At 44.8% G+C, this 27,781-nt stretch overlaps 1 long non-coding RNA gene and 1 pseudogene across 1 annotated transcript; one reads left to right on the forward strand and one right to left on the reverse strand.

Moving 5' to 3' along the window:
- On the forward strand, positions 1–23,785 carry LOC132348709 (uncharacterized). The gene is made up of 3 exons (XR_009497529.1): positions 1–41; positions 19,359–19,417; positions 23,724–23,785. It is a non-coding gene; the product is annotated as an uncharacterized LOC132348709 (long non-coding RNA).
- A 3,397-nt stretch (positions 23,786–27,182) lies between these two features.
- On the reverse strand, positions 27,183–27,563 carry LOC132349101 (small ribosomal subunit protein uS8-like; annotated as a pseudogene).
- Between the last annotated feature and the right edge of the window lie 218 nt (positions 27,564–27,781).

A 27,781-nucleotide genomic window follows, 5' to 3' on the forward strand; every position in this document is an offset into this window, starting at 1 on the left:
GAAAATAGCAGGCGCCCAGGCCTGGAAGTGAAAGACAAACTGTGAGTATTCCAGGATGTCTGACGCTTGGGGGGCAGAGGGTAGGTAGTGACCCAATGTGAGACCAGAGAGGGCAGCCAGGGCCAAGATTCAGGGGGCCTGGTAAGCCCTGGTAAGGGATTTCTGCTGAGAAGAATGAGACACCACTGGAGGGTTTTCAGTTAGGTGAAGCTAGGCAGAATTGCATGTTTTTAAAAAATTTATTTTATTTATTTATTTATGGCTGTGTTGGGTCCTCGTTTCTGTGTGAGGGCTTTCTCTAGTTGTGGCAAGTGGGGGCCACTCTTCATCGCGGTGCGCGGGCCTCTCACCACCGCGGCCTCACTCTGTTGCGGACCACAGGCTCCAGATGCGCAGGCTCAGTAACTGTGGCTCATAGGCCCAGCTGCTCTGCGGCATGTGGGATCCTCCCAGACCAGGGCTCGAACCCATGTCCCCTGCATTGGCAGGCAGACTCTCAACCACTGCGCCACCAGGGAAGCCCAGAATTGCATTTTTAAAAGATGACCCTGATATTTGCATGGGGCATAGATGGATGTAGGGATAAGGTAGAGGGAGAATATCTATCCAGGAGCTGTTGGAGTCATCGAGAAGTTTGGACTACTCTGTGAACCCTGAAATTAAGGAAATCCAGTGTCTGGCAAAAGAGTCACAGATGGGACCGCTGGTCAGGGTTACTACTTGGAGATGGGAAAAGGGAGAGGATGGAGCCAAGGTTGATATCCCGTTTTGTTTTTAATTTTTAAATTTTATTTATTTTTACATTTTTTGGCCATGCCACGCGGCATGTGGGATCTAAGTTCCCCGACCAGGGATTGAACTCGTGCCCCCTGAAGTAGAAGTGCCAAGTCTTAACCACTGGACCGCCAGGGAAGTCCCCTGGGTTTTTTTTTGTTTTGTTTTTTTAATAAATTTATGTATTTATTTATATTTTATTTTTGGCTGTGTTGGGTCTTCGTTTCTGTGCGAGGGCTCTCTCTAGTTGCGGCAAGCGGGGGCCGCTCTTCATCGCGGTGCACGGGCCTCTCACCGTCGTGGCCTCTCCCGTAGCGGAGCACAGGCTCCAGACGCGCAGGCTCAGTAGTTGTGGCTCACGGGCTTAGTCGCTCCGTGGCATGTGGGATCTTCCCAGACCAGGGCTCGAACCCGTGTCCCCTGCATTGGCAGGCAGATTCTTAACCACTGCACCACCAGGCAAGCCCCTCCCCTGAGTTTTGAATAGTGAGGTTGTGATGGGAAAACAGAAGGCTGTGGAGGGAAGATGATGAGTTTAGGATCGTTCAAGTTGAGGGTGAGAAGAATGTGGGGTATACAAATGGGGATGCCCAAGATGACGTGAACAGCCAGCTCTGGTTCTTGAAAGAGATTTAGGGGGTGGAGGTAGAGTCGGCAGGAAACATCTCCCCTGTGGCCCTCAGGTGCCTCATCTGCACAGTGGGGACCTGATCTATTTCCCAGAGTAAGGGAAAATGATTAGATGATGGGACACGTTGAGTGTGCTGGACCCCACATGGGCTCACAGTAGGTGCTTAGGGAGTTCTGGTTCTTTGTTTCAGAAGGTCTATCAGTCCCATTTCCTACATGGTCAAACACACCAAGTTCTTTGCAGATACCACTTCCTCCTCCAGTACCCACAGGACCCATCTCTCTGTTTTCAAAGTCCCCAGTGCAGTGATGGGGAGACATTCCTGGAAAAAGTTGTGGGGAGGGGGAGTGAAGGCAGCTTCCCCCTGCCTGGGCTATCCTAGAGCAGGAAGGGAGAGAGCAGTCGGTGCTGTGCGGTGGAGAAGACGTTGTACCAGCAGACCAGAGCTAGGCTACCTGCCCCAACCCTGCCACCAGAAAACCAAGAAAACTTGCCCTGTTCTAAGCCTCAGTTTTTCCACTGGCTCAAGGAGGGACCTTTCCTGGTTCTGTCCCTGCCTTCTCCTTGCTCCCAGAAAGCCTCTTCCCTTTTCTTGACCCACGGAAGACATCACTTCCTTGAAGACTTGGCTCGCTGTGGGCCTCCTGACGGCTCCTTCCTGGGGTGAAGGGCCAAAATCTTGACAAGATTAAGAGGTTTTGGGACTGGGCCAGGCTGGGTAAACAGGAAAGATGACAAACCAAACTCCCCTCCTCCTGGGGGGTTGTTTATTTCAGTTTTTTTCCCTCAGCTGAGTTTTCTGGATGCATAGTAACCCTTGACATTTCATCCAGTGCCCAGCCTCTGGACCCATAGCACCTAGTGCCCCTCTCACCCATAGAGCTCATGCAACGGGCTTGCTCCCGTGTCCACTTGGCCAACTGCACTGAACTCCTGGAAAGCAGGAAGAACACAGATATATCTAAACCGAGAGCCTAGCGTGATCCAGGGGAGGAAGTGTCCTCTCCCACAAATGCCTCTCCGGCTCCCTGGGGTAAGCAATGTTCTTGCCATTTTCAGCCATGGAAACTGAGGCTCAGGGAAGCAACCCATGTCACCCAGCATGTTGGCAGTGGGTCTAGAAACGGGGAGGGCTGGAAGGGAGAAGGACGCCTCATCAATGAAAAGAATGTTCTTTGGAGACTGAAGAACCTTGTTTGGTTTAAATTCTGACTCTGCAACTTCCTGCCTGTGGAATTCAGGCAGGTTCCTACGGGGAGGCAATGTCGGGTAGCGGTTAAGAGCACAGACTCTGGAATTGAATGTCAGTTCCGCCATCTGCTAGTTATGTGACTTTGGGCAAGTTCCTTCGCTTCTCTGCATTGCAGTTTCCACAGCTATAAAACATGATAATAATAGCTCTGACCGCATAGACATGTCGTGCAGATTAAACGTGATAATCCATGTGGAACACTTAGCACAATGTCTGTCCTGGGGCCGGTTCCATCTGTGTCAGCTGTGTATGGAGGCAGACCTCATTGACTCTGGCCCCACCTGTTCCCCAGCCTGTCACCCGTCCCCCTTGGTGGCTCACTCAGCCCTTGGTGTGTGGTAGGTACTCGCTGGCTTGCTGACTACAGGAGTGGTTGGGAATTGACTCAGTGTTTCTGAAAACAGGCTTCTGACAATGTGTGGGAGGAGGATTCTGAAGGACAACTTTCGGGAATTTCTCAACCACCCTGAAAGGGGTTGCTTTTTGCACGCTAGTATGAACTTGAAAATATTTCCAGACGGCTTTTTCCTCTCTTATTGCAGAAGCAACTTATATGTTCATTGTGAACTGTTCAAACATTACATACAGATATAAAGCCGAGGGCCAAAGTCCTGAGTAATCCTGCTTTGAAAGAAGTGCTCACTGTTTTTCTGAGGCACCCACTGTTTATCTGAGACATGCCCTTCCAGATTTTTCCTGTGCCTAGTGTTTGAACGCCACTGTTCGTCCCTCTCCGTGGTAGATGCTGCAGGGTCCCCTCAGAAATCCAGATGACTGTCTGTACCTTAAGGGTGGGCATTGTTGGGATGGGGTGCAGAATTTCACAGAACACTTAATCAGCAGTTAAAGCCACCGATGACTCGTTCCCCCAGCATACACTTAGCCTTCAGGACTCTGAGACCCCGAAATGATGAGTCAAGGTCCCACCTGGTTGTGGAGTGAGACCTGAGATTGAATTTCAGCAAGGAGACCCCGTTGTGTACTTGTCCTCGATTACATGCAAGTCCGCCAAGCCTTAGTGAGAGGCCAGAATGGGAGCTGTGGCCCTGCTGCCCAGAGAATAGCATTTTCCCCCCTCACTCCCTCACGGTGTCTAGGGAACTGAGCTGAAGGTGCCAGCCAGGGTGGGCTGGCCACGTGTGGTTTCTGTGATCTTGGGCAAGCTGCTTCTCTTCTCTGAGCCTCAGGTTTCTCATCGGAAGAGTGACGAGAATCTTCCTGCCTTGAAAGGCACGTTCCGCCATCCATCCATCCATTCATTCATAGAAGGTGGTATTTCGTAAGAGTGTGGGAAGATTACTCAATAAACATGGCCATCTAGGAAGAAAAGAGTTGGGTCTGGTGGTAGATTGTATTATTGTTCAGCAAATATTTACTTCCCCCAGCCCTCCTCACCATGGGAGGAATACAATTCCTCACTCTCTTGATATTGAAATTAGCCATGTGACTTGCTTTGGCCAGAAGAATATGTGTGGAAGTGACAGGGGCCAGCTCCAAGATACCCAGTGTCTCCATTCCCCTTTCTTGAGCAGCTGTCATCGGTCATGAGAACCGTGAGTCCCAGACAGTGGGGGCTGCTTTAGCCTGGACTCAGAATGAGAAAATACATAGGGAAGCTCTGCACTCACCCCACAGCCTGGAGCCCAGCCCAGGAGAGCCCTGATGAACCCCAGCTGACCCACAGACCCCTGGGTGAGAAATAAATGTTTACTTTTGTAAGTACTCAGTTTGTGGAAGCTGTTCTTTTTTTCTCTTCCAGCTTTACTGACATATAATTGACATACAGCACTGTATAAGTTTAAGGTGTACAACATAATGATTTGACTTACATACATCATGAAACGATAACTGCAATAAGTTTAGTAAATATCCATCATCTCATATAGATACAAAATTAAAGAAGTAGAAAAAAATATCTTCCCTTATGATGAGAACGCTTGGGATTTACTCTTTCAACAGCTTTCATATGTAACATCCAGCAGTGTTCATTATATTTATCATGTTGTACATGACATCCCTAGTACTTATTTATCTTGTAACTGGAAGTTTGTACCTTTTGACTGCCTTCATCCAATTCCCTCACCCCCGCCTCTGGTAACCACAAATCTGATCTCTTTTTCTATGAATTTGTTTGTTTGTTTGTTTTTGTTTTTAAATTAATTTTTATTGGAGTATAGTTGCTTTACAATGTTGTGTTAGTTTTTACTGTACAGCAAAGTGAATCAGCAATACGTATACATATATCCCCTCTTTTTTGGATTTCCTTCTCATTTAGGTCACCACAGAGCCCTGAGTAGCGTTCCCTGTACTGTGTAGTAGGTTCTCATTAGTTATCTATTTTATACATAATATCAATAGTGTATATGTGTCAATCCCAATCTCCCAATTCATCCCCTCCCCCTTTCCCCCTTGGCATCCATACATTTGTTCTCTATCTCTGTGTCTCTATTTCTGCTTTGCAGATAAGATCATCTATACCATTTTTCTAGATTCCACATATATGAGTTAATGTACGATATTTGTTTTTCTCTTTCTGACTTACTTCACTCAGTATGACAGTCTCTAGGTCCATCCATGTCTCTACAAATGACCTAATTTCGTTCCTTTTTATGGCTGAGTAATATTCCATTGTATATATGTACCACATCTTCTTTATCCAGTCCTCTGTTGATGGGCATTTAGGTTGCTTCCATGTCCTGGCTATTGTAAATAGTGCTGCAATGAACATTGGGGTGCATGTGTCTTTTTGAATTATGGTTTTCTCTGAGTATATGCCTGGAAGTGGGATTGCTGGGTCTGTTTGTTTTCAAAGTATAATTGACCTACAACACTATGTCAGTTCCTGTTACACAACATACTAATTCGATATTTCTCTACATTTCAAAATCAACACCACAAGAAGGAAGTTGTTTTTTATGCAGCATCATTGCAGCAAAATCTGGCCCAGGTGGATCTCTAACTCACTCCTTATACTGACTTTAGCTTGGGTCCAAGGAAGGATTCTCTGCTTGGATGCTATTTGACTTGAGATCTGAGTGTTAAGACGGAGCTAGCTGTGTAGCCATCTCAGGGGAAGTATTCTGGGCAAAGGGAACAGCAATGCCATGGTCCTGAGGCTGGAGGAAACTTGGCCTGTTCAGGAATAGAATTAAGGCCAGTGGGATAGATTGTTTGATAAGAAAGGGGAAAGGGGTCTGAGCCCCATAAATCAATGGGTCACTTCACATTTCCACTTGGACGTCTCTCAGATACTTTAAATCCAAAACATCAGATCTATAGCTGAACCTGTGGTCTTCTCCCAAATCCATCCTTCCTTTTTCATTTCCTCATCTCAGTCAATGACACCACCACCTACCTACCCAGTCCCCCAGGCTGCAAGGCTGGACCTCATCCTTAACTCTTCCCTCTCCCTGAACCCTCACATCCAATCTATCCTCAAGTCCTGACAATTTCACCCTCTCATCATCTCATATTTGTCCACTTCTCTCCACCTCTGCTGAGATCACCCCAGTTGAAGCCGCTATCATCTCTTGCTTGGACTACACCTTCAGCCACCTCCCCAGCTTCCCTGCTTGCATTCTTAGTCCTTCTCCAATCAGTCCTCTACATGGAAGTCAGTGGTCTTACTTAAAAACAAATCATCTCTCTATAAGTGATTGGATAAACAAACTGTGGTACATCCATACAATGGAATATTATTCAGCAATAATGAAGGAGCTAAGTTTTGGGTTGGTTGGTGATGATGATTGCACAGCAGTGTGAACATACTTAATTCCACTGAACTATATACTTAGAAATGTTTAAAATGGTAAATCTTACGTTATGTATATTTTACTCCCCCCCACACACACAAAAGAATGACCTATCAAGCCATGAAAAAACATGGAAGAACCTTAAATGCATATTGCTAAGTGAAAGAAGCCAGTCTGAAGAGGCTACATACTATATGATTCCAACAATATGAGCTTCTGGAAAAGGCAAAACCGTAAGGTGGGTATAAAGATCAATTGGGGGCGGGGAGGAATAGGAGAGGAAAGAATAGGTCAAGCACAGGATATTTTTAGGGCAGTGAAACTATTCTGTATGATACTCTAATGGTGAACTCTCGTCGCTAGACATTTGTCAAAACCCAATGAACAATACAACACAAAGAGTGAACCCTAATGTAAACTATGGGCTTTAGTTAATAAAAAATCCAACAAAAACAAAAACAAACAAATCAAGTTTCATGACTCCTCTGTTCAGAGCTTCCAGTGCCTGCCCTCTGACCTGGCCAGGAAGGTTTGTCCATCCTTCCTCCCCTGGCTCCCCCCTAGTCATTCTTTAGGGCTCAGTTTTTTTTTTTTTTTAATTAACTTTTTTTTTTTTGGCCGTGCCAAGCGGCTTGTGGAATCTTAGTTACCTGACCAGGGATTGAACCCAGGCCCTCAGCAGTGAAAGTGCCGAGTCCTAACCATTGGACCACCAGGGAAGTCCCTAGGGCTCAGTTTAAATGTCACCTCTTCAGAGAAGCCTTCCCTCATTCAGCAGATTAAATCTGCAACCTCCCCCCCCCCGCCTTTGTTTTACCTTCCCTGTAGATTCTGTTCTTCAACTCTGCAGCATTTGCACATTTGTAATTAGGTAATTGGGACTTCCCTAGTGGCGCAGTGGTTAAGAATCCGCCTACCAGTGCAGGGGACATGGGTTCAAGCCCTGGTCTGGGAAGATCCCACATGCCATGGAGCAACTAAGCCATGGAGCAACTAAGCCCTTGGGCCACAACTACTGAGCCTGTGCTCTAGAGCCCGCAAGCCACAACTACTTTGGCCACATGCCACAACTACTGAAGCCCGTGTGCCTGGAGCCCATGCTCCGCAACAAGAGAAGCCACTGCAATAAGAAGCCCGCGCACCTCAACAAAGAGCAGCCCCCGCTCGCCGCAACTAGAGAAAGCCCGCGTGCAGCAATGAAGACCCAACGCAGCCAAAAATAAATAAATAAAATAAATAAATTTATAAAAATAAATCCTCCTGTAATTAGTTAATTGTTTGTATTTATTTGCATAATGGTCTCTGAAGCCCCAGGAAGGTCTGGATCATGTGCCTGTTGTCTTCACCATCTTATCTCTAGCGCTGAGCTCGTGCCTGGTACATAATAGAGCTTAGTTCATGTGTGGTTGAACATAGTTTGAAATAAAAGGTCACATAGTCTCTGATTTCATTTATATGAAGTATCCAGGATAGGTAAATTCATAGAGACTGAAAACAGACAGGTGGTTGCCAGGCGCTGGGGGATGAGGAATGACTGTTTAATGAGTATGGGGTTTCCTTTTGGGGGGGATGCAAATGTTTTGGAACTTGACAGAGATGGTGATTGTACAGCATGGTGAATGTACTAAATGCCAGTGAACTGTATACTTTAAAGTAGCTCATTTTATATTATGTGAACTTCACCTCCATTTAAAAAATAGTTTGAAGTATTAATCAATGTATGTCTTTTTTTTTTTTTTTTGTACGGCCTTGTATCCCATCATCTTTTCAGGTTCAGACTAGTACCTTTGGCCTCAGAGGTGGTTTTTATAGCAGAAATGCAGAAAGAATAGAAAGCAATCAGTGTGAGCATTTTCCCTTAAATTTTTTTATTTTAAAATTTTTTAAAATAAAAAATTTTAAGTGTATACAAAAACGGAGAGAATAATATAATGAGCCCCCACATACCCATCAACTAGCTTCAACAGTTATTAACTCATGGATGAACTTAACTATGTGCCCATCTACCCCCTCCTCCATTGTATGAGTTTTATTTGTTTATTTCTTTATTTATTTACTTACTTATTTTTGGCTGCGTTGGGTCTTCGCTGCTGCGTGCAGACTTTCTCTAGGGCTCTAGACGTGCGGGCTTCAGTAGTTGTTGCACTTGGGCTCAGTAGTTGTGGCTCGCGGGCTCTAGAGCGCAGGCTCAGTAGTTGTGGCGCACAAGCTTAGTTGCTTTGCCGGACCAGGGCTCGAACCCATGTCCCCTGCATTGGCAGACAGATTCTTAACCACTGTGCCACCAGGGAAGCCCCTCCATTGTATGAGTTTGATGCAAATATCACACACCATATCATTTCATCTGTAAACATTTCCCCGTGTCTCTCTAAAAGATAAGAACTTTCAACATGTAACCACAATACCATTATTACACCTACAAAGTCAACAAAGAATTCATAATGTTGTCAAATATCCCATCAGGGTTCAAATATGCCCAATTGTTGTATATTTTTAAAATGTATAATGTGTTTGAATCAAGATCCAAACAAGGTCTACATATTGCGTTGACTGATATATCTCTTAAGTCTCTTTTAACATATAGGTTCTTCCACCATCTCTCTCTTTTTTTGTAAGTGTGGGAGGTGGAATAGACAGGATTTGGAGAGATTTCCCCCTTTCTCTGCCTTCAATTTATTTATTGAAGAAATATGGTATTTGTCTTGTAGAATTTCCTGCAGTCTGGATTTGGCTGATTGCATCCCTGTGGTGTTGTTTCACATATCTGCTGACCCCTTTATTTCATGTGACTAGTATCTTAGTAGAGTCAGGTTAAATGGTTTTTTAGCAAGAATACTTCACAGGTGATGTTGTACACCTCCACTAGGAAGTTGTATGTATTTGTCTCTCTTTTAGTGAAATTCCTAGCCATTAATGATCATGGCCTAAACCCATTGTTTTGTTAAAGCTTGCAAAACCCAAAATGCAAAATTCTAATCCTTAAAAGATTTTTTTCACTTATTAGGAGATATATGTCTACCAAGAGAAATTTCCTCTAATCAATTAGCTGGTTACAATGAGATTCAGTTCATATAGGAAAAGTAGAAAAAAAATGCTTGATTCTTTCCCTTTATTTACCAATTTCCAAAATGTTGAGTTGCTTCCCTAACATGCTCAAAGGGAATACAATAAGATTTTCTTTTTCTTTTTCTTCTTCTTCTTTTTTTTTGAGTATCATTATGAACTTATGGATTTTAAACCTGTTTGATTTTAAACCTTATTGATGCTCAAAGTGTCTTATCTTTGGCCAGCTAGAGCCTCTTCAGATTGACTTCTGAGTCCTTTTGACATAACCTTGTAGCTTACTTGCTTTCTAGAATGGCAAGATGTTCCAAGTTCATCTTGTACATTTTTTTGCCCCAGACCTTGAATTGGCCATTCCTCCAAGGACCCCTGGTTCTTGGGAAATGATGTTTAGATCTTTCACAATCTTTTCTCTAGGGGTGCTCATAACTACTGCATTGGTAATTGTTTCCAGGTCTTTTCAGTGGATAGAGATAAAAAATTTTAAGAGGTCTTGAGGTCACATTGATAATTTAAAATTTAATTTAGATTACAGAGATTTTTTTTTTGGCTGCGTTGGGTCTTCATTGCTGCACGTGGGCTTCCTCTAGTTGTGGTGAGTGGGGGCTACTCTTCATTGCAGTGCACGGGCTTCTCATTGCGGTGGCTTCTCTTGTTGCGGAGCACAGGCTCTAGGCATGCGGGCTCAGTAGTTGTGGCTTGCGGGCTATAGAGCGCAGCCTCAGTAGTTGTGGCGCACGGGCTTAGTTGCTCTGGGGCGTGTGGGATCTTCCTGGACCAGGACTTGAACCTGTGTCCCCTGCATTGGCAGGTGGATTCTTAACCACCGCGCCACCAGGGAAACCCCAGATTATAGACATTTTGCTTAACTTTTTTGATTTTATATTTGTATCTTTTTTCTCTTATGCTAAGAGTGTTGGTTTCTAATGGCAATAACACATTTATGTACAATCTAAGAATGCACAGATTACTGTAACAAAATTATTTGAAATAATTCTTCTCTGAGTGGTTACACTATCAATTTAATTTCTAGTTTGATGCATTTCTTTCATTTTATTTCCAAGTTTTAGGGATTACTTTATTTGAAATTCAAATTTGCTTTAATAATTATGTAGAACGATGATACCATTCCACAGCCAAATCTTCAAAATAAAGTGTATTCAGGTAAGTCTAGATTCTATACCTGTTCCCTTCACTCTGGTCTCTCCCTCTCCCATAGGTAATCATTTTTAAAAATTGTTTTGTTTTCTTCTTTAATTTTAAAAAGTATAAGCATATATGTATGTGTACATATATTTATAGCCCCTCTTTCTTACATAACTGGTAGCATACCATATACATTTCTTTTGAGAGGCAATAATTTTTTAAAGATTTTTTTGTTTTCTCCTTTAATTTTATTATTTTAATTAATTAATTAATTATTTTGGCTGCACCGCATGGCTTGCGGGATCTTAGTTCCCCAACCAGGGATTGAACCGGGGCCCACAGCAGTGAAAGCAGAGTCCTAACCACTGGACTGCCAGGGAATATCCTCTTCTTTAATTTTAAAAAGTATAAGCATATATATGTATGTATATTTATATCCCCTCTTTCTTACATAAATGGTAGCATACCATATATACTTCTTTCAGTATATATGTTCTGAAGTTTTTGCTGTCTTTAACAATATGTCTGCATGTCTTTAATGATATATTCTGAAACTCACCCTATTAAAATGTGTAGAGATAGCACTTGTTCCATTTTCACAGCTGCATAGTACTCCATCATGTAAAGTACCACGATTTATTCATTTAATTCCCTGTTGATGGACATTTGGATAGCTTCTAGCCATTTGCTATTACAAAGAATATGATAATAAAAGGTCTTGTGCATAATTACTCTAAGGATTTTGGCAGCCTATTTTTGGGATGGGTTCTTAGAAGTAGGATTGCTGGGTGATGCATATATAATACTGGTTTTTGAAGTCCTAGCCCAAGAATACTTTCTGTGTGAGCTTTTTCAGAGGACCTCTCTGTGCCTCTGTTTCTAATCTGCAAAATGAGAATATTAACAATATTTGCCTCAGAGAGTTATTGGGAAGACTAAACGGGTGAATGGTTTTAAAGTGCTTAGAATAGGGGACTTCCCTGGTGGTGCAGTGGTTAAGAATCAGCCTGCCAATGCAGGGGACACGGGTTCAAGCCCTGGTCCGGGAAGATCCCACATGCTGCGGAGTAACAAAGTCCATGCGCCACAACTACTGAGCCTGCGTTCTAGAGCTCGCATGCCGCAACTACTGAGCCTGCATGCTGCAACTACTGAAGCCCGTGCACCTAGAGCCCATGCTCCACAACAAGACAAGCCACCTCAACAAGAAGCCCGCACACTGCAACCAAGACCCAACGAGGCCAAAAAATTAAAAAAAATTATTAAAAAAAATATGCCTGGTACATAGGAGGTGTTCAATAAATGTTAGCAAAGGGTGGGAAGCACAGGAGTATGTGGGTGGGGGGACAGTGGCATTAGATGCTGGGATGAGTCTTTGAGAAGGAATTCTATGCCTGCTTCACTTGCCCCTGCAGGAGGGGTAGAAATAGTAGAATCCAGAGATGAAGTTTGGAGATAAAAGAAAAGATTAAATGAATAGGATATGGACTTAGATGTATTCTGTGGGAAAAGAAGGAGGAGCTCTTCACTGGACTGCATTTAACCTGAATTTATTGAGAGTAAATCTCTGCTACAAGATGGGTACTTGAGACAGATGTTACACTCAATGATAGAAAAATAAATTATTTTATATATTTGCTTTACACGAGTTTATGGCCTGTGAAATTCATACGCATTACCACGTCGTTATTGACTGATAGCTTGAGGCGTAAGAAGAAGAGTAGGATGTGAGAGAATGGAACGAGAGGGAGGGGAAAAAAGAAATAGTGGGAAGTGGCTTTGTCCACCTTATATGTGAGCCTGGAGCTGTGTTGTGCAATATGGTAGCTGCTGCCATATTGTAGTGGCTGCCATATTGGAAAACCTACAGAAGCCATAGAACATTTCCTTCACTGCAGAAAGTTCTATTGGACAGTGCTGATCTACTCTAGACTCCAATGGAACAGCCAACGTGGCAATGTTATTTGGATGAGTGTGGGGCAGTAGAGCCTGGTGCTGAAGGTCCCATCCTAGTACCCCCATCTCTGATGCCACGGGAAATGGTCCAAAACTAGTTCTCTGAAGGTCCAGGGGAACCGTCCAGATCCATGTGACCATCCAAATCTGTGTCTCAATCTCCCGCAGCCTCCTCCCTCTTCCGGGGAACATCTGCTTGCAGCTCCCGCTCTTCATCCCTTTCCCTCCAGCCTGCTTCCCCAAAGTTATGCCCTGCCTCATTCCCCAAGTCTCTTTCTCACGACCCTAGCAGGTCCCAACCCAGCTGGTCCACTTACCCTTCATCCTCTGCCAAGGCTGGGTGGAGGTGGCTGGGGTACTGCGTGGAGATGGAGGCAGGCAGGGCACACCCCCAGCTGCTTCCTACTTAATCTCTGCTGGCTCATATTTCCTGCTCCTGTAGCCAGGTACCTGGGCCTATCAAAGGGTGATGTGGAAGCCGGCCCCTTCCTTCCCCCTGTGTTTGCTTTTGAAAAAGGGGAAGTGGAACTGCACCCGGCTCCGGGAGCTGGACTGACAGCACCGTTCTGGTTCTCTGTTCCCCTGCAGCCCTCCTGGCCCTGAAACCTCCAGCTCTCAGACCTACTCACGTGCCCACGTCCACCCCACAGAAAGCCTTGTCAGAGGCTTCTTCCAGAATTGCAAGGTCTGGGAGCCTCATGCCCCAGACTCAGAGAAAGCACCCCTGCTCTGCTTGGTTCTGAAGGGATGATGTGACCACCTCATTGCTCTCCCACTTCCATTCAACAAATATTTATTGGTCATCTACTCTGGGCCAGAACCAGAGAACACGAGGGTCTGGAAGACAGATGAGGCCCCTGCCCTTTGGATATCCATCCTGGTGGGAAAGACGGACAAACAAGAAGGGGGGTCCTGGCTGAGGAACTGGTTGGGAGGTGGATTCTAATATCAGCGGTTCTTCTGGGCTTTAGTGGGAGCAGTGGATGCTGGACAGGGGGACAGGAGGTGTGAGGGTGATGTGAGCTCCGTGACGACAGGGAATGTGGCCCATCTGCCCCCCTTGTGTCCTCAGTGCCTGGTCCAGAGCAGGAGCTCATTAAACATGGAAGAAAGGTAGGAAGGAAGGAAAGAAGGAAGGAAGGAAGGAAGGAAATAATACTTACTGACTGAACAGAGGACAAAGCTGGGGGCTTCTGAGCTGGCCTTCCCTCTGTGGTCCCCTCTGCTGCCCACTGTTCCACAGGGCCTGTCCCTCAGCCCCAGATGAGCCATCTCTGGTCCACTCGGATTCATCCTCTGTCATTTTCTAGTCATTCCCAACCTAAATCCAGCTCAGGGACATCATGGGTCCAAACGACTCTATCCAGCCTTCTCCTCACTTAGCAATTTGTCGAGTGGAGACATCAAGTGGTCAGACCCTGGAAAGACAGTGGTCAAGCTGAAGACTTTGAGGGACTGAGCCCTTATGCCAGGATCAGTCCTGATCTAGCCACAGCTGGGTCTTGACCCTGTGTCCACAGTGACACTTATCCCAGCTGAGCCCACATTCCAGTCCTGGAATGAGTTCTAACTGTGGTCACAGCCCAAAGCCCTGTCCCCCCAAACAGTACCCCTAATTTAAAATTCATACGACGATGACTTGATACCACCTAAAAACTTTTTACTGAAGTGTAACATACATTGAGAAAGGTGCCCGTACCACAAGAATTTTTCACAGACGAAACACATCCATGTAATCAACACTCATTGCCAGCATCCCAGAAGCCCTCTTGCCCTTCCAACCACAACCTCTCAAGGTTTGTTTGTTTGTTTGTTTTTGGCTGTGCCACGCAGCTTGTAGGATCTTAGTACCCCGACCAGGGATTAAACCCAAGCCCAAGACGGTGAAAGCGTGGAGTCTTAACCATTGGACAGCTGGGGAATTCCCCACAACCTCCCAAGGTTAACCACTACCCTGACTCTCAGCAGCATATATTAGTTTTATCTGTATTTATACTTCTGTATACAGTTGACCCTTGAACAACACAGGTTTGAACTGCTCGGGTCCACCTATATGTGGATTTTTTTCAATAAATATGGTACCTGTATTTTCATTTTACAGATCTTTAAATTAATGAAGTGTGGGGAAAAGTTTGTGTTCGATTAGAGATCACAGTACGTGGAATAAAAAAACTAGGCCTTGAGTCCTGATTCTATCTAAACACTTTCAGTTTCCTGCCCTTGAGCGAGTCCTTTATCAATTCCTTTGTCTTCAAGGCAGAGACAGCAGTACAAGGATTTTTGACTGCCTGGGGGTTGGCATCCCTAACCTCTGCGTTGTTCAAGGGTCAACTGTATTTGAAATTATACTGTGTACACATTTTGGTGTCTGGTTTCGTTTGCTCAATGTTGTGTTGGTGAAATTCATCCATATTTCTGTGTGTGTTTGTTGATAGTTCATACTCACCGGTGTTTAGCGTTTCACAAACCCATTGAGAATCTAGCTAAAGGGATTGAATTCAAACCTGATCAAGCCTCTGGATCCAGCTGCCGACTTGTAGGAAGCACAGAGGCAAAAATGTACACATCTGTCAAACACATACACTCACAATGGACCACTTCCATCACTTAACTGTTTATGCTTAGTAACCCTTATCTGAACAGGTATTTTGTAGGCCTTCAGCCTTATACTCTGGGCCTTCATCAAGAAGGGTTATAAGAAACAGCCCTAGGAAACTGGTTGCTGGATTTATGGTCAGGATCTTGCTGAGGACAGTATTCCGTCATTCTGTCTATGGTGGCTTCTCCATGGGAACCTCAGAATAAATTTCTTCCACATCTTAGTACTAGGAATAGGCATTTTCTGTGGGGGGGAAATGACTTTGCTTTTAGCTGACAGGCCTTATGACACATGATGGACTTTGTTTCCCTTTTCACAATGGTTGCTAAGAAGCTGAGTCATATCTGTGCCTAGGACTCTGAGCTCTGCTGTCTGCACTAATCTCACCTCTGGCTGCTCTCAGCTTTCCTTCTCCCATTTCCCCTCTGTCCCTATCTCTTTACCTTTCTAATTGGTTTTTTTTTTTTTTTTTTTTACCTTTTTACTCTTGAATTGTCAGTTCTTGAGGAATACGGTGAGGTGGCCACCTCTGGAACATGGACATGAGAGTAACAAGGTTGCCTTTGAGAGTTAAATGCTGGGACCAGCCAAGTCCATTAGGAGCAGAAAAGTGCAAAGGCTCCAGGTAGAGACAGGACACCTCCCAGGCAAGACACCTGGTGGTGCCCTGGGTTTGCGTGGTCCCAGCAGGGTCTCCTCTCCACACTCCTGCCTGAGAATTAACAGACCAGGTTCTGATCTTGGCATTTGACCGACTTCCCCCTTCTGACTGTGAAGGTTGACTGCTTCCTATGTGTGTGTCTCTTGCAAGCAAAGGCAACAATCAAGCTGTCACCAAAACAAGAGGAGATTTATGACTTTCAGCTAAAAGAACCATTTTTACAGGAGGGATGCTTGATGGGTCCAAGCTGTGGCAGCTTGTGCAGATTGGGGCTGGAAGCTCTCCGGAGCACCTCTGCCTCGTCCTTCCTGCACTGTCTCCGTGACTCGGAACCCAGACCCAGAGCCAGCAAGTCAGAAAAAGTTGCGGTGGAGGGGCGGGGAACGCAAATCTGGGACCCTGGGCACTCTATGGACTTTTTTGTTTTGGTCTGGTTTATACTTCCTGCGAGCTGGAAGGCAGCTTTCAAATTGGTCCCTGGGCCATTGCTTCTTTGTCCATTTCATTTGGTAACGAAATGATCTTTCTAATCATAAGTGAGCTCGAAGTGAGGTGAAGTCTTTCCCGGCCTGGATTTCTGTAGCAGGAGAAGCTTGATACTGGCCACTGTCCCTTACTCTTGGCTGTCCCCTTGGCTGGTATCACAGGTATATGTTGGGACCCCAGGGAGGTGAGCTTAATTTCTTGTCCAATCTCTAGAAGGATCCAGAGGGATGCTTCACTTCTTTGTCTTCTGATGGGACATTTTACCAACATTTCTTTGGACTGAGAAGAGGGGTTGTTTTCTTGGTTCCGAAGTCCCCCCAGTGGGTAGAACAGAAAGCAGAGGAGTCACAGCATCCTAGGAGTACAACACTAAGCCCCTGGGCTAGGCAGAATAATGTCCCCCACCAAGATGTCCCTGTCCTAAACCCCGAAACCTGCGAATATGTTATCTCTCATGCAAAAGAGATTTTGCAGATGTGATTAAGTTAAGGATCTTGAGATTGGGAGATTAGCTGGGATTATCCAGGTGAGCTTAGTGAAATCACAGGGTCGTATAAGAGGGAGGCAGGGTCAAAGTCAGAGAAGATGTGAGGACGGGAAGCAAAACCGTGTGATACAGTTGCTGGCTTAAAGATGGATGAGGGCTATGAGCCATGGAATGCAAGAAGCTACTAGAGGCTGAAAGAGGCAAGGAAGAGATTCTACCCTAGAGCCCCCAGGAGGAGCAGAGTTCTGCTGACACCTTGATTTTAGTCCAGGTCTGACTTGCAGGATTAAGATGCTATGTATTGTTCAAGTGGTTAAGTTGTTATAGTAGCAACAGGAAACTGATACAACCCCCAAATACGCACACACACACACACACACACACACACACACACACACAGAGCATTTGAAATATGCATGCCCTGTGGACTTTTCCTTGTCTGGCCAAATATATTCAACAACATAAAGAAAAGGGGTGTCCTGGGGCTGGGGTGTGGTCTGGCAGAGTCCAGAGCTGGCAGGACCCATCCAGGCACGTTCCAAGGAGAGGAGGAGGTCAGAGCCGATGGAATTCAGGCATCCCTGGAGCTGCTGGTCAGGGCAGCCCTGATGGAGTGGACTTGGCCGTCCCAGTCTGAGCCTATTGACCGTCCACTTCTCCTGGCTCTGATTCGTTGGCAGGGTTGGGGGGCAGTGCTCTGCTCACGGGGAGAGGCTGTACTGGTCTGGCCAGTGAGAGAATGCCGACCCCTCACTGCTCACTGCACATTCAAAGCAGGCCCTCTGGGTCCACCTCAGCCCTGTTCTCTGATGATAATAGTAAACATTTATTGAGAACTTACTATGTGCCGGTACTTTGATGGGTAACTCATGGATTTCTCACTAGAACTCTGAGAGGTCAGTTCTGCTTGACCCTGGGCTGTCACTGTGGACTTCAGAGCGGCCAGCAAGTCCTGGGATTTGGTCACCCACTCGTGGTTCTCTGCTGAGAGGGCCCTGGGGTATCAGCATGAATGCCCCAGGCCAGGAGCATACCTGCTTCCATCTCTCTTTCCTGATTTCTGCAGTTGGGGTTCCTAAGAGCTGCCTTGAGTCCTTCTGGAACAATGTGGGGGACAAATAAACACACAGATGGTTAATTTAAAAATCTGACTGCTGACTGACCACAAACTGTTCCTCTAATCGGAACCCCATGCTAAACTAGCTCTCTCTGTCCCCTGACTTCTGACCCTGGCCCCATACTGATCCCTAATCTCACATTGACTGGGCCCTAACCTTAGACAAACTTCTCTCAGTTTCAGGAATAACTCATTGAGGGCTCACTACGTGTCCGACCCTAATCTAAGGGTTTTATATATATATATATTTTTTTTTAAAATTAATTTATTTTTGGCTGCATTGGGTCTTTGTTACTGCGCACAGGCTTTTCTGTAGTTGCGGCGAGGGGGGCTACTCTCCGTTGTGGTGCGCGGGCTTCTCATTGTGGTGGCTTCTCTTGTTGTGGAGCACGGGCTTCAGTAGTTGTGGCACGCAGGCTCAGTAGTTGTGGCTCACGGGCTCTAGACTGCAGGCTCAGTAGTTGCGGTGCACAGGTTTAGTTGCTCCGTGGCATGTGGGATCTTCCTGGACCAGGGCTCGAACCTGTGTCCCCTGCATTGGCAGGCGGATTCTTAACCACTGCGCCACCAGGGAAGTCCGGGTTTTACATTTATTAACGAGTTCAGTCTTCTCAGTGACCCTAGGGGTGGGCGTTATCATAACTCCCATTTTAGAGTGAAAGATGACATACACATATATATATATTTTAATTGAAGTATAGTTGATTTACAATGTTGTGATAGTTTCAGGTGTACAGCAAAGTGATTCAGTCATATATATATACATATATATGTATATTTTCAGATTCTTTTCCCTTATAGGCTATTACAAAACACTGAGTAGTGTTCCCTGTGCTATACAGTAGGTCTTTATTGGTTATCTATTTTATACATAGCAGTGTGTTTATGTCAATCCCAAACTCCTAATCTATCCCTCCCTTTCCTCCCTGGTAACCGTAAGTTTGTCCTCTATGTCTGTGGGTCTAAGGATAATATTATTAAAAAAATTTTTTTTTGGCCGTGCCGCGTGGCGCGTGAGATCTTAGTTCCCGGACCAGGGATCAAACCTGTGCCCCCTGCAGTGGAAGTGTGGAGTCTTAACTGCTGGACCACCAGGAAAGTCCCTAGGATGATATAGTTTAAAAGCATTGATTGAGCCTTAGACTCTGTGTAAAATAGATCAAAAGTGATATAGCAAATTCATTCATTTATTCATTCAACAAACATGTATCGTGCCCCTGCTTTCTACAAGACTGAGTGTCAAATGCTGGGGTGACAGATACCAAGGCAGATAAGGGAGGGGCTCTAGCCTGCAGAGCTGACGGCACAGTTCCATCTTCTCCCCATTTGCCCCAACTCATTGGCGCCCTCCCAGGTGGAGTAGCAAGGGAGGGGTGCAAGCTGGCCTCTTAGTTTTAGGCCAGGACCCTTTCCCAGACCCTCTCTCTTCTCCAGGGGACAGAACACTCCGGGAGGTGTTGAGAAACAGAAGCGAAACTTCATCAGATGGTCAGGTGAGATCAAATGCATTTCTATGTCCAGAGTCTGGGGTGAGAAAAGCTGCGTGGACAGTTTCTGAGAGCACCACGTGGGCCCTGCACAAGGGAGGGGCCCTGGGGTGTGCTGTGACCACACCCAGCTGGGTACCAAGACCCGTGTGTGTCCCTTACACACACCCCCTGCATTACTCCCGTGCAGGGCAGGTGGATCTGAAGCCACACTGTTTTAACTCAGCTGTTTGCCCAGCAACCAACTCAGCAGGTGTCAGCAACTGTTTGTCAAAAGAACAGATGAATCTCACTTGGGTTTTCAGCCCAGCTGGGCGGCTTAGCAGCTGTGTGGCTTTGGGCAAACTTGTGCTCCTCTCTGAGTTGTCCCTTTGTCATCCATCAAAAGAGAACAGGGAGACCTCCTAGGGTGGTTCATTCATTCATTCATTTCAGCCATTTTTTTTTAAACCCTTTATTGTAAAGTAAACACAGATACAGAAACCACACAAAATAAATATATGACTTAATGAGTCATCTTATGGTAAATATCTTTGTAACTACTTCCCAAGTTAATAAATAGAACGTTGCAAGCACTCCTCTCCCACAACTCTCTCCAGGTGCCTCTTTCCAATCTAAGCCCTCTCACCCCCCTGCAACGAACGACTTTTACAGTAATCATTTTCTTGCAACACTTTAGCACTTAAGTGTGTATCCCTAGATATCATTGTTAGACTTGCCTCTTAAAAAACAAAAAGATATATCCTCAAAGTCTCCTTTAATCTAGAGATGTTCCTGGACCCTTTCTTTTCCTTACAAGCTATTTGTTGAAGGAACACCGTTTGCCTTGTAGAGTTTCCCACAGTCTGGATTTTGCTGACTTTATCCGAACAGTACCGTTCAGTGTGTTCCTGGGTCCTCTGTGCTTCCTGGAAGCTGGCAGCTGGATCCAGAGGCTTGATCAGACCTGGGTTCAATCCCTTTGGCTAGCTCCTAGGGGGGCTTGTGTGCTTTCCTCTGGCGGCACACAATGTTGGGTGTTCTCTCTTTCTGTCTTAGCAGCTGTCTGTCGATGGTCTTAGTTAGTCCCTGAATTCATTGGGGTTGCACGTGGCAACATTCCAATCCCAATCTTTCTTTTTCATTTATCAATTGGAAAGAGACTTTTAGAAAGGGATGCTTCCTTTCATTTACCCTTTGCTGCTCAGTGATACAGGTCATATAGGAAAGGCAGGACACATGCTTGCTTCTTTCCCATTATTCATCAGTTTTCAAGAAAATGAATTGGTTCTTTATCATCCTCGGAAGGAGAGGACCAATTAATTCCTTTTCAATGTCATTATGAACTCTTAGATTTTAGCATATTTGATGGGTTACAATCATTTACAAGTATCATTTTTTTTGAAGCTCAACTTGTCCTGTTCCATCGTCCCATGCAAGGGAGAGCTTCTTCAAGCTGGCTCTTGAGTCTTTTCGATACAACCCTAGTTGTCCCTGATAGGTTCCGTCTTTCTGTATGACAAGATGCACCAGATTCATCTACTACATTCTCTGCTCCAGACCTGGCATCTTCTTTCTCCAAGAAGGCCTTTTATTTAAAATTAAAAAAAGAAAGAAAAGGGAAATGGTATTTCATGACCACTATCCAGGTGCTAGGGATACACATTGCTACTAGTTTGATTACAAAGAAATATATTTTATCATGCACACTCCTTAGCCAAAATCCCAGAGGACAGAACCCTGTGTTCAAACTGATACTTCCAATTCACATTTAGGATTTTTACTTAATCGCTTCTGTATTACATCTCTTCTTTCTTCCATGCTGAAAATCACATTTGCAAGGGTATAGTGGATGGTAGAATTAGAATATTCCATAGTTACTTATGCTTTATCCCACATTACACACACAGCGGTCTCAAAATTATGACAGGAATACCACCACCAACATAATTATTGGAAACAGTTAAAAACATTTTTTTTTCTTGGTATATGCTCTTCCCATTCTCCATATTTTAATAGTGGTCTTGTAGATACATTGTCAGAGAACATAGACATTACACGCGGTACCATCTCTTTTCAATTCCCATTGAATCTTAGTTGTTCCAGTAACTATATATTTAATGTTCACTACCAGTCCTTTTTTCCCGTCTTTCTAGTCATTTTGGTTGTCTGAAACCTGTTCTCTGGCAGATTCTTCAGGAAAGGCTCATGGGAACAATATTCCCTGAGTTCTTTTATGTTAATCATTATTTGTCTGAGTCCATTTTACTTACAAATCACTTTTGCTGGACATACAATTATTAACTTACATTTTCCTTTCTTGAATATCGTAAGTATGTGACTTCTTTTTCTTCTAGCATAAAGCATTATTCTTGAAAAGCCTGATAGTAATCTAATTTATTTTTCTTTATAAGTCAATTATTATTATTATTATTATTATTACCTAGAAGCCTGGAGGATTTTTTTTCTCTTTTCTTGAAGTCCAGTGATTTTATTAGAATGTCTTGAATATGTCTGATTATTCTGGGCTGATATTTTCAGGTATGCAGTGTGCTCCTTCAATTTGTAATTTTAATTTTTAAAAATTTCGGTAAGTTTTCTTGATTAATAGTTTTTAGTATTTGTTCTCTTGCTTTGGTTTTCTTCTTCGGGGACTTTTATTACTTGTATGTTGAAATGTCTTTGCCTAATTACAATATATGTCATTTTCTCTAGAATATTAAAAAAAACCTCTGTCTTCATTTCTTGTTGATTTATACTATTTCTTCCTTTTCAACTTTTTCTCTTAAGGCATTATCTTAAGGTTGGGTTAATTTGCTCTTGTGTTTCTTCTATTTTAGCCTTCATTTCTAAAATGATTTCTTTCCCTTGTATTTCTAATTCTTTCCTGAGTTCTGTTTTCTAATTAAGGTTCTCTAATTGTAGCTTATGTTGTTCTTTCACATCTTGCATACTTAAAAAATGTCTTTAAGGTCATTTTGAAATAGAAGGCTATGGTTTTGATCTGTCCTGAAGAAATGTCAGCATTTCTGGCATGCTTTATTTATATTATTATATTATATATATTAAAGCATGCTGGCATGCTTTATCCTATTTCTAGGGATGCTATTTGGCTCCTGAATCTCCTGTTGCTTAAATTAACTATGTATGGGATTTGACCTCCAGACTTCTCTGTTGCTCATTTTTCTGTGAAATTAGTTTTCCGGAACTTGAAGGTGATGTTTGGGATGCATTTCTAACCTCAAGAGCTCCCCCTCCTCTTGTCTGCGTGTGGTGCACACAGACTTGGTGGCCTGCTTTCTGAGGTCCCCCGGCTCCATCTCCTCCCGCCACTTTGATCTGGATCTTCTTCCTTCCTCTCCATTGTCTTAATCAGTCCTCCTCCGTTTTGATCCCACTCCAGAGCATTTCCTCTGCAGTGTGGGACCTTGTCCTGGAAGGGAACCAAACATCTTTGAGAGTTTGTAGTCCTTCCTGAGGATTCTTGCCCTCGCTTACTATGGGAGTGGGCAAAACCCCTACCAGATTCAGTCAGTCTTCTCGAGTTGTCCCTCCATGCTTTCCACTGAATACCTGCTGGCTATTTGGGGGTTTTCTTCCCCCTCAGATAGCCCCTTGCTTCCCTCTGCTGGCAACAGATGGGATGCCAAAGGCTGGAGGCCAAGCTAGGAGCAGCCTAGGGGGTGAGGGTGGGGGAAACCCCAGGGCATCTGATAACATACAGGTGGCTACTGGGGGTTGAGCTCCTCCACTCATATTATTTTGGTGTTCATGGGGATACCTTTGCCATCTAACTGTGAAACAAATGTTATCCTTGGGTTTTGCTTTTGCTAATTTGCCCTGCTTATTTTTGTTGGAATTTGGAGAGATTGGCATTGCTACTATCTCCCCAGCAAGTCACCATAAAAAAAAATTTTTTTTACTGGAGTATATTTGTTTTACAATGTTGTGTTAGTTTCTGCTGTACAGCAAAGTGAATCAGTTATATGTATACGTATATGTATATCCCCTCTTTTTTAGATTTCCTTCCCATTTAGGTCACCACAGAGCACTGAGTAGAGTCCCCTGTGCTATACGGTAGGTTCTCATTAATTATCTACTGAGATACATAGTAGTGGATATATGTCAATCCCAATCTCCCAATTCATCCCCCCCCCACAAGTCACTATTTTTAATGCCAGGTCCCCTACAGGGCCACAGGAAAGATGAGATGAAATAATACATGTGTATAAAAGTATGTAAGGTGCCTGACCATCTTAAGTGTCCTGTAAACTAGCTGCTCCTCCTTTCTGCTGCCCTGAAGCCAAGACTGACCCTCTGATTCAACTCACAGGCTTGAATTCTGGTCCCTGCACCTGCCTCAGAGGATGGGGCAGGAGGTAGCACAGGTCCCCATACTGGCTGCCCTGAAGCTGCGTGAGTCCCTGGATTTTGTACCCTTGACTTGACCTGCTGGGACCCCTCTGGGCACTTCCCCTTAGCACCGGTTTTGGAGAAGAGAAGGGGAAGACCTCTTCCACACCTGCCACCTTTGCACTCCCAGAAAAGGGGTGGTCCAGGGGGTGAGTAGCCTGCTGTGAGCCTGGCACGCCATCTGCTGGCCATTTGTATAATTGCAGAGAGGAGCAGCATTAAGTCCAGAGACGGGAATGTCAGACGCACTCCCCTACTCCAGCCAATCAGGTGAGTTAATCCTTTCTCCCTCTGGTTGAAAATGATTCACAGTTGACCCTTGAACAACACAGGTTTGAACTGCGCGGGTCCACTTACACGCGGATTTTTTCCACTAAATAACATACTACCTGATTGGAGGTTGATTGAATCCCCAGATGTGGAACTGCGGCTACTGAGGGTCAATTATTACAAAGTTACTTGAGGATTTTCAACTCTGTTGGACCCACCTTGTTCAAGGATCAACTGTATTTATGTTAAAACAAAGACAATAAAGGGAAATAAAGAGAACGTTTTCCCACATTCTCCCACTGTCTAGACAAGCACTTTAAAAAAAATAAATAAATAAAAGTCTGTATTTACTCTTAAGGGCACTGGGCTGGTGTGTCCTGCCTTTCTGCCTCCTAAAAAGTGGTCCAGAGACCCTGGGTATTTGCATTGGCAACAAGGGGAGAAAGAACTCAGATTCTATAGCCCCAAAGACTTGGGTTTGAACCCACTTCATTAGTCACACGCTGGGATGGGGAGGTCAATTCATCTCTGATTTTGAATCTGTATGTGCTAGGCTGGATAATACTTAACCCCACCAAAAAAAAAAAAAAGAAAAAGAGAGAGAGATTAGATGCTCTAATCTCTGGAATCTGTGAATATGTTACCTCACATTGAATAAAGGACTTGGCAGACATGATTAAGGTTATAGACCTTGAGATGGGGAAATTATTCTGGATTATCCGGGTGGTCCCAATCTAATCACAAGAGTCCTTAAAGGCAGAGAACCCTTCCTGGCTTCAGTCAGAGTGATGAGACATTGTCCACTTTGAAGATGGAGCAAGTGGGCCATGAGCCAAGGAATGCAGGCAGCTTCTAGAAGCTGGAAAAGGCAAGGAAATGGATTCTCTCCAGGGCCTCCAGAAGGAATGCAGCCCTGCAGACATCTTGATTTTAGCCCATGGGACTTGTGTTGGACTTCTGATCTCCAGAACTGTAAGACCATAAAACTGTGTTGTTTTAGCCACTAAGTTCATAGTAATTTATTACTACAGTGATAGGAAAGGAATACACTGTGATGTGGGATAATAATAGTATCTACTCTGTGGGTTGATGGGGAGAATGAAATGAGATCCCTGTGGGACATGCCTTAACAATTGTAAAACAATTTACAGGTGTTTCGCATTCTCTCTGGGAAGATATCCATTTATTCTTTTACTTATTCCACAGTCTTTTTCTGAGCACCTACTCTGTGCCAGGCGCTGTGCTCAGTGCAGTGATTACTGGGGTGAACTTGGCCCCTTCTTTTATGGGACTTACAGATTAGGAGGGTAGTGGGACATTCAAAGGTCACACAAACACACATATCATGCAATTACAATTGCCATGTGTGGAATGAACAGATTGTCCTGGAAGCTGTGAGTGTGGAGCTGGAAACCTGCCAGACCTCAGGCTTCGGGCCTCAGGCTTCAGACCTCAGGCTTTGGGCAGGGGCTCCAGGGTCATGGCTTGTCCTTGCTCACCCTTCCATATAGGCTGCTCTGCCTTGACCAGGGATCAGGGTACTAAGGGTCAGTATCCAGGCTAGAGACAGCATCTTGGGGGACATCAGATGGACCTGTGCTGGTCCAGAGATCTGGGGCCTCGCATGGGGCCCCCCTTTGCTGAGGCATATCGTGTAAGGGGCTGAGGCCAGTGAGCTCAGCACTGCCTGGAATGGTGGGCAGAGAAGGCCAGGCTTGGCCTGTGGCCACAGACCACTCACCCTTGGTTCAGGGTCTTATGGCCACAGGTGAAGGAAGGGACAGAAGCTGGGACAGGGACCAGGGCTACTTTATTGGGTTCTGGAAGCCCTCTCTCTGCTGCACATTGGCCCGAGCCTCCTCACATCCCCTCCTGGGTTTTCCAGGGCTGTCTGGTAGTCCCACTCTATGCCTCCAGTGTGATGGAATGGAACACAGATTCTCAGGGGCACAGGATTCCTTGTGCCTCAGTTGACTATAGTATCTTAGCCAGCTGGAGGGGTTTCCTATGGGGGCAGGGGGACTCAGAGTGAGTCACACAGCTGAGACAAGCAGAGGAACCACAAGACAGGGTCTGGATGAAGATCTGAGGGTCCCAGTGGACCCCCAAGCCACTGAGAGACGAGGGCCAGAGCAGGAGCTGTGCTGCCACCTGGTGGCAGATTTTGGAACTGCTGCTGGATCAGATACCCTGTCTCCTGGGATGCGACTTTCTGTGCAGCCCTGCTCCGCTCAGTTTATGTCCTGGCAGAGTGGACCATGGGGAGTGCCCGGTGAGTGAATCTGGTAGAGAAGGTGGTGAGGCCTGGCTTTAGAGTCCCTTCCACCCTTCCCTAGCTATAGTTCTGAGAATCAGAGGCAATTCCAGAAAAGGGGTTGATGAGAACTGGGCAGACACCCCTCGCCCCACATCCCACATTCACACACACACACACATACAGACCACCATGGGCCTCAAGGTCTGTGTCAGACCTGATGCTCTAGAAACCTCTCATGTGGAGTTTACACATACACCTGGAGCCAGGTGAAGGGACCCTAACACATGAAGGGGGTCAGCAGGAAGTAGGGTGCTGGTTAACTCAGGTTTTCCCATGAAGCTTGTCACAGACCGGGTAGCATGCACACTGGTCCAACGTGCAAAAGCTTGAATAGAAACGTGAGCCCCACCTCCAAGGAGCCACCTACCTCAGATAATGTACATCTCCAGGTGACCTGGTGTAACTACAGGGGTGTTACCTGCCTGAGACCCGCCAGCCTGAAGGCCACAGAGCACTCAGCTGAAACCTTGAAATCAGGCTTGCAAAAGGTAGTCCTGTTTATGAAATGAGTGATTAAAAAAACCCCCACATCATTTAAAACCCTTTAAGTATGTCTTCTAAGAAGCTGTCCATCTGGGAAAATTTTTACAAAAAAAGGGAAGAAAAAACAAAGTCTTCAGAAATTTGGGAAACATGTTGGCAAATGTTTCAGAACCTTCAAGTGGCTTCAGCCAGGGTAAATGAACTAGTAAATGCATTTGTTTTTGTATACGTTTTAAATTTTATTTTTTTATTATTAATTTTTTTTCAGAGTCCTCTGAGGCATTTTATTTGCATGTATGTATAACAGCCCTAGAAAAAGAATCCAAGGATTTTCCCTCCTGTGTGTTTTCATCTTGCTTCTTCATGGTCCATGATGTCAGCTGAGGTTGTCAGTACAATGAAACCAAACTGGTGGGATGGGAGCAGGTTTTTCTAGATCTTTGAGTTGCACATCAAATCTGGGGCTGATCACTCCACACTTATTTAGCCTGCCTGTGAGGTTCACAACAAGTTTCCCAGCCCTGTGATCATCGATGATTTCAAATTCACCATTGTAACCATGCTTCATCATCACAGAAACCTGACGATGACTTTGGAGCATGGCCTAATAAGAACCTGGCCTTTGCCTCTCTTTTTGGCATTGTTGATATTCTTGAGAGCATCAGCCAGGACGTTCACGTACACCATTATGGCAGCACGGAAAGATGGTGGAAAGATACATTTTTTATTAATAGAAATGTATTTTCTTCTCACCCCCACCAAAATGATGTTGAAAAGTATTTAAAAGAATACAGGCCCCTACTTCAGAGGAACTCTAACATACGTGCACTTTGAGATGTATACGTGTGGAGAATGTTGACTGTAGCACTGTTTTTAGGCGTGAAAATTTGGAAACAACACAAGTGCCA

The sequence above is a fragment of the Balaenoptera ricei genome, chromosome 15, assembly GCF_028023285.1.
Source record: "Balaenoptera ricei isolate mBalRic1 chromosome 15, mBalRic1.hap2, whole genome shotgun sequence".
Lineage (NCBI taxonomy): Eukaryota > Metazoa > Chordata > Mammalia > Artiodactyla > Balaenopteridae > Balaenoptera > Balaenoptera ricei.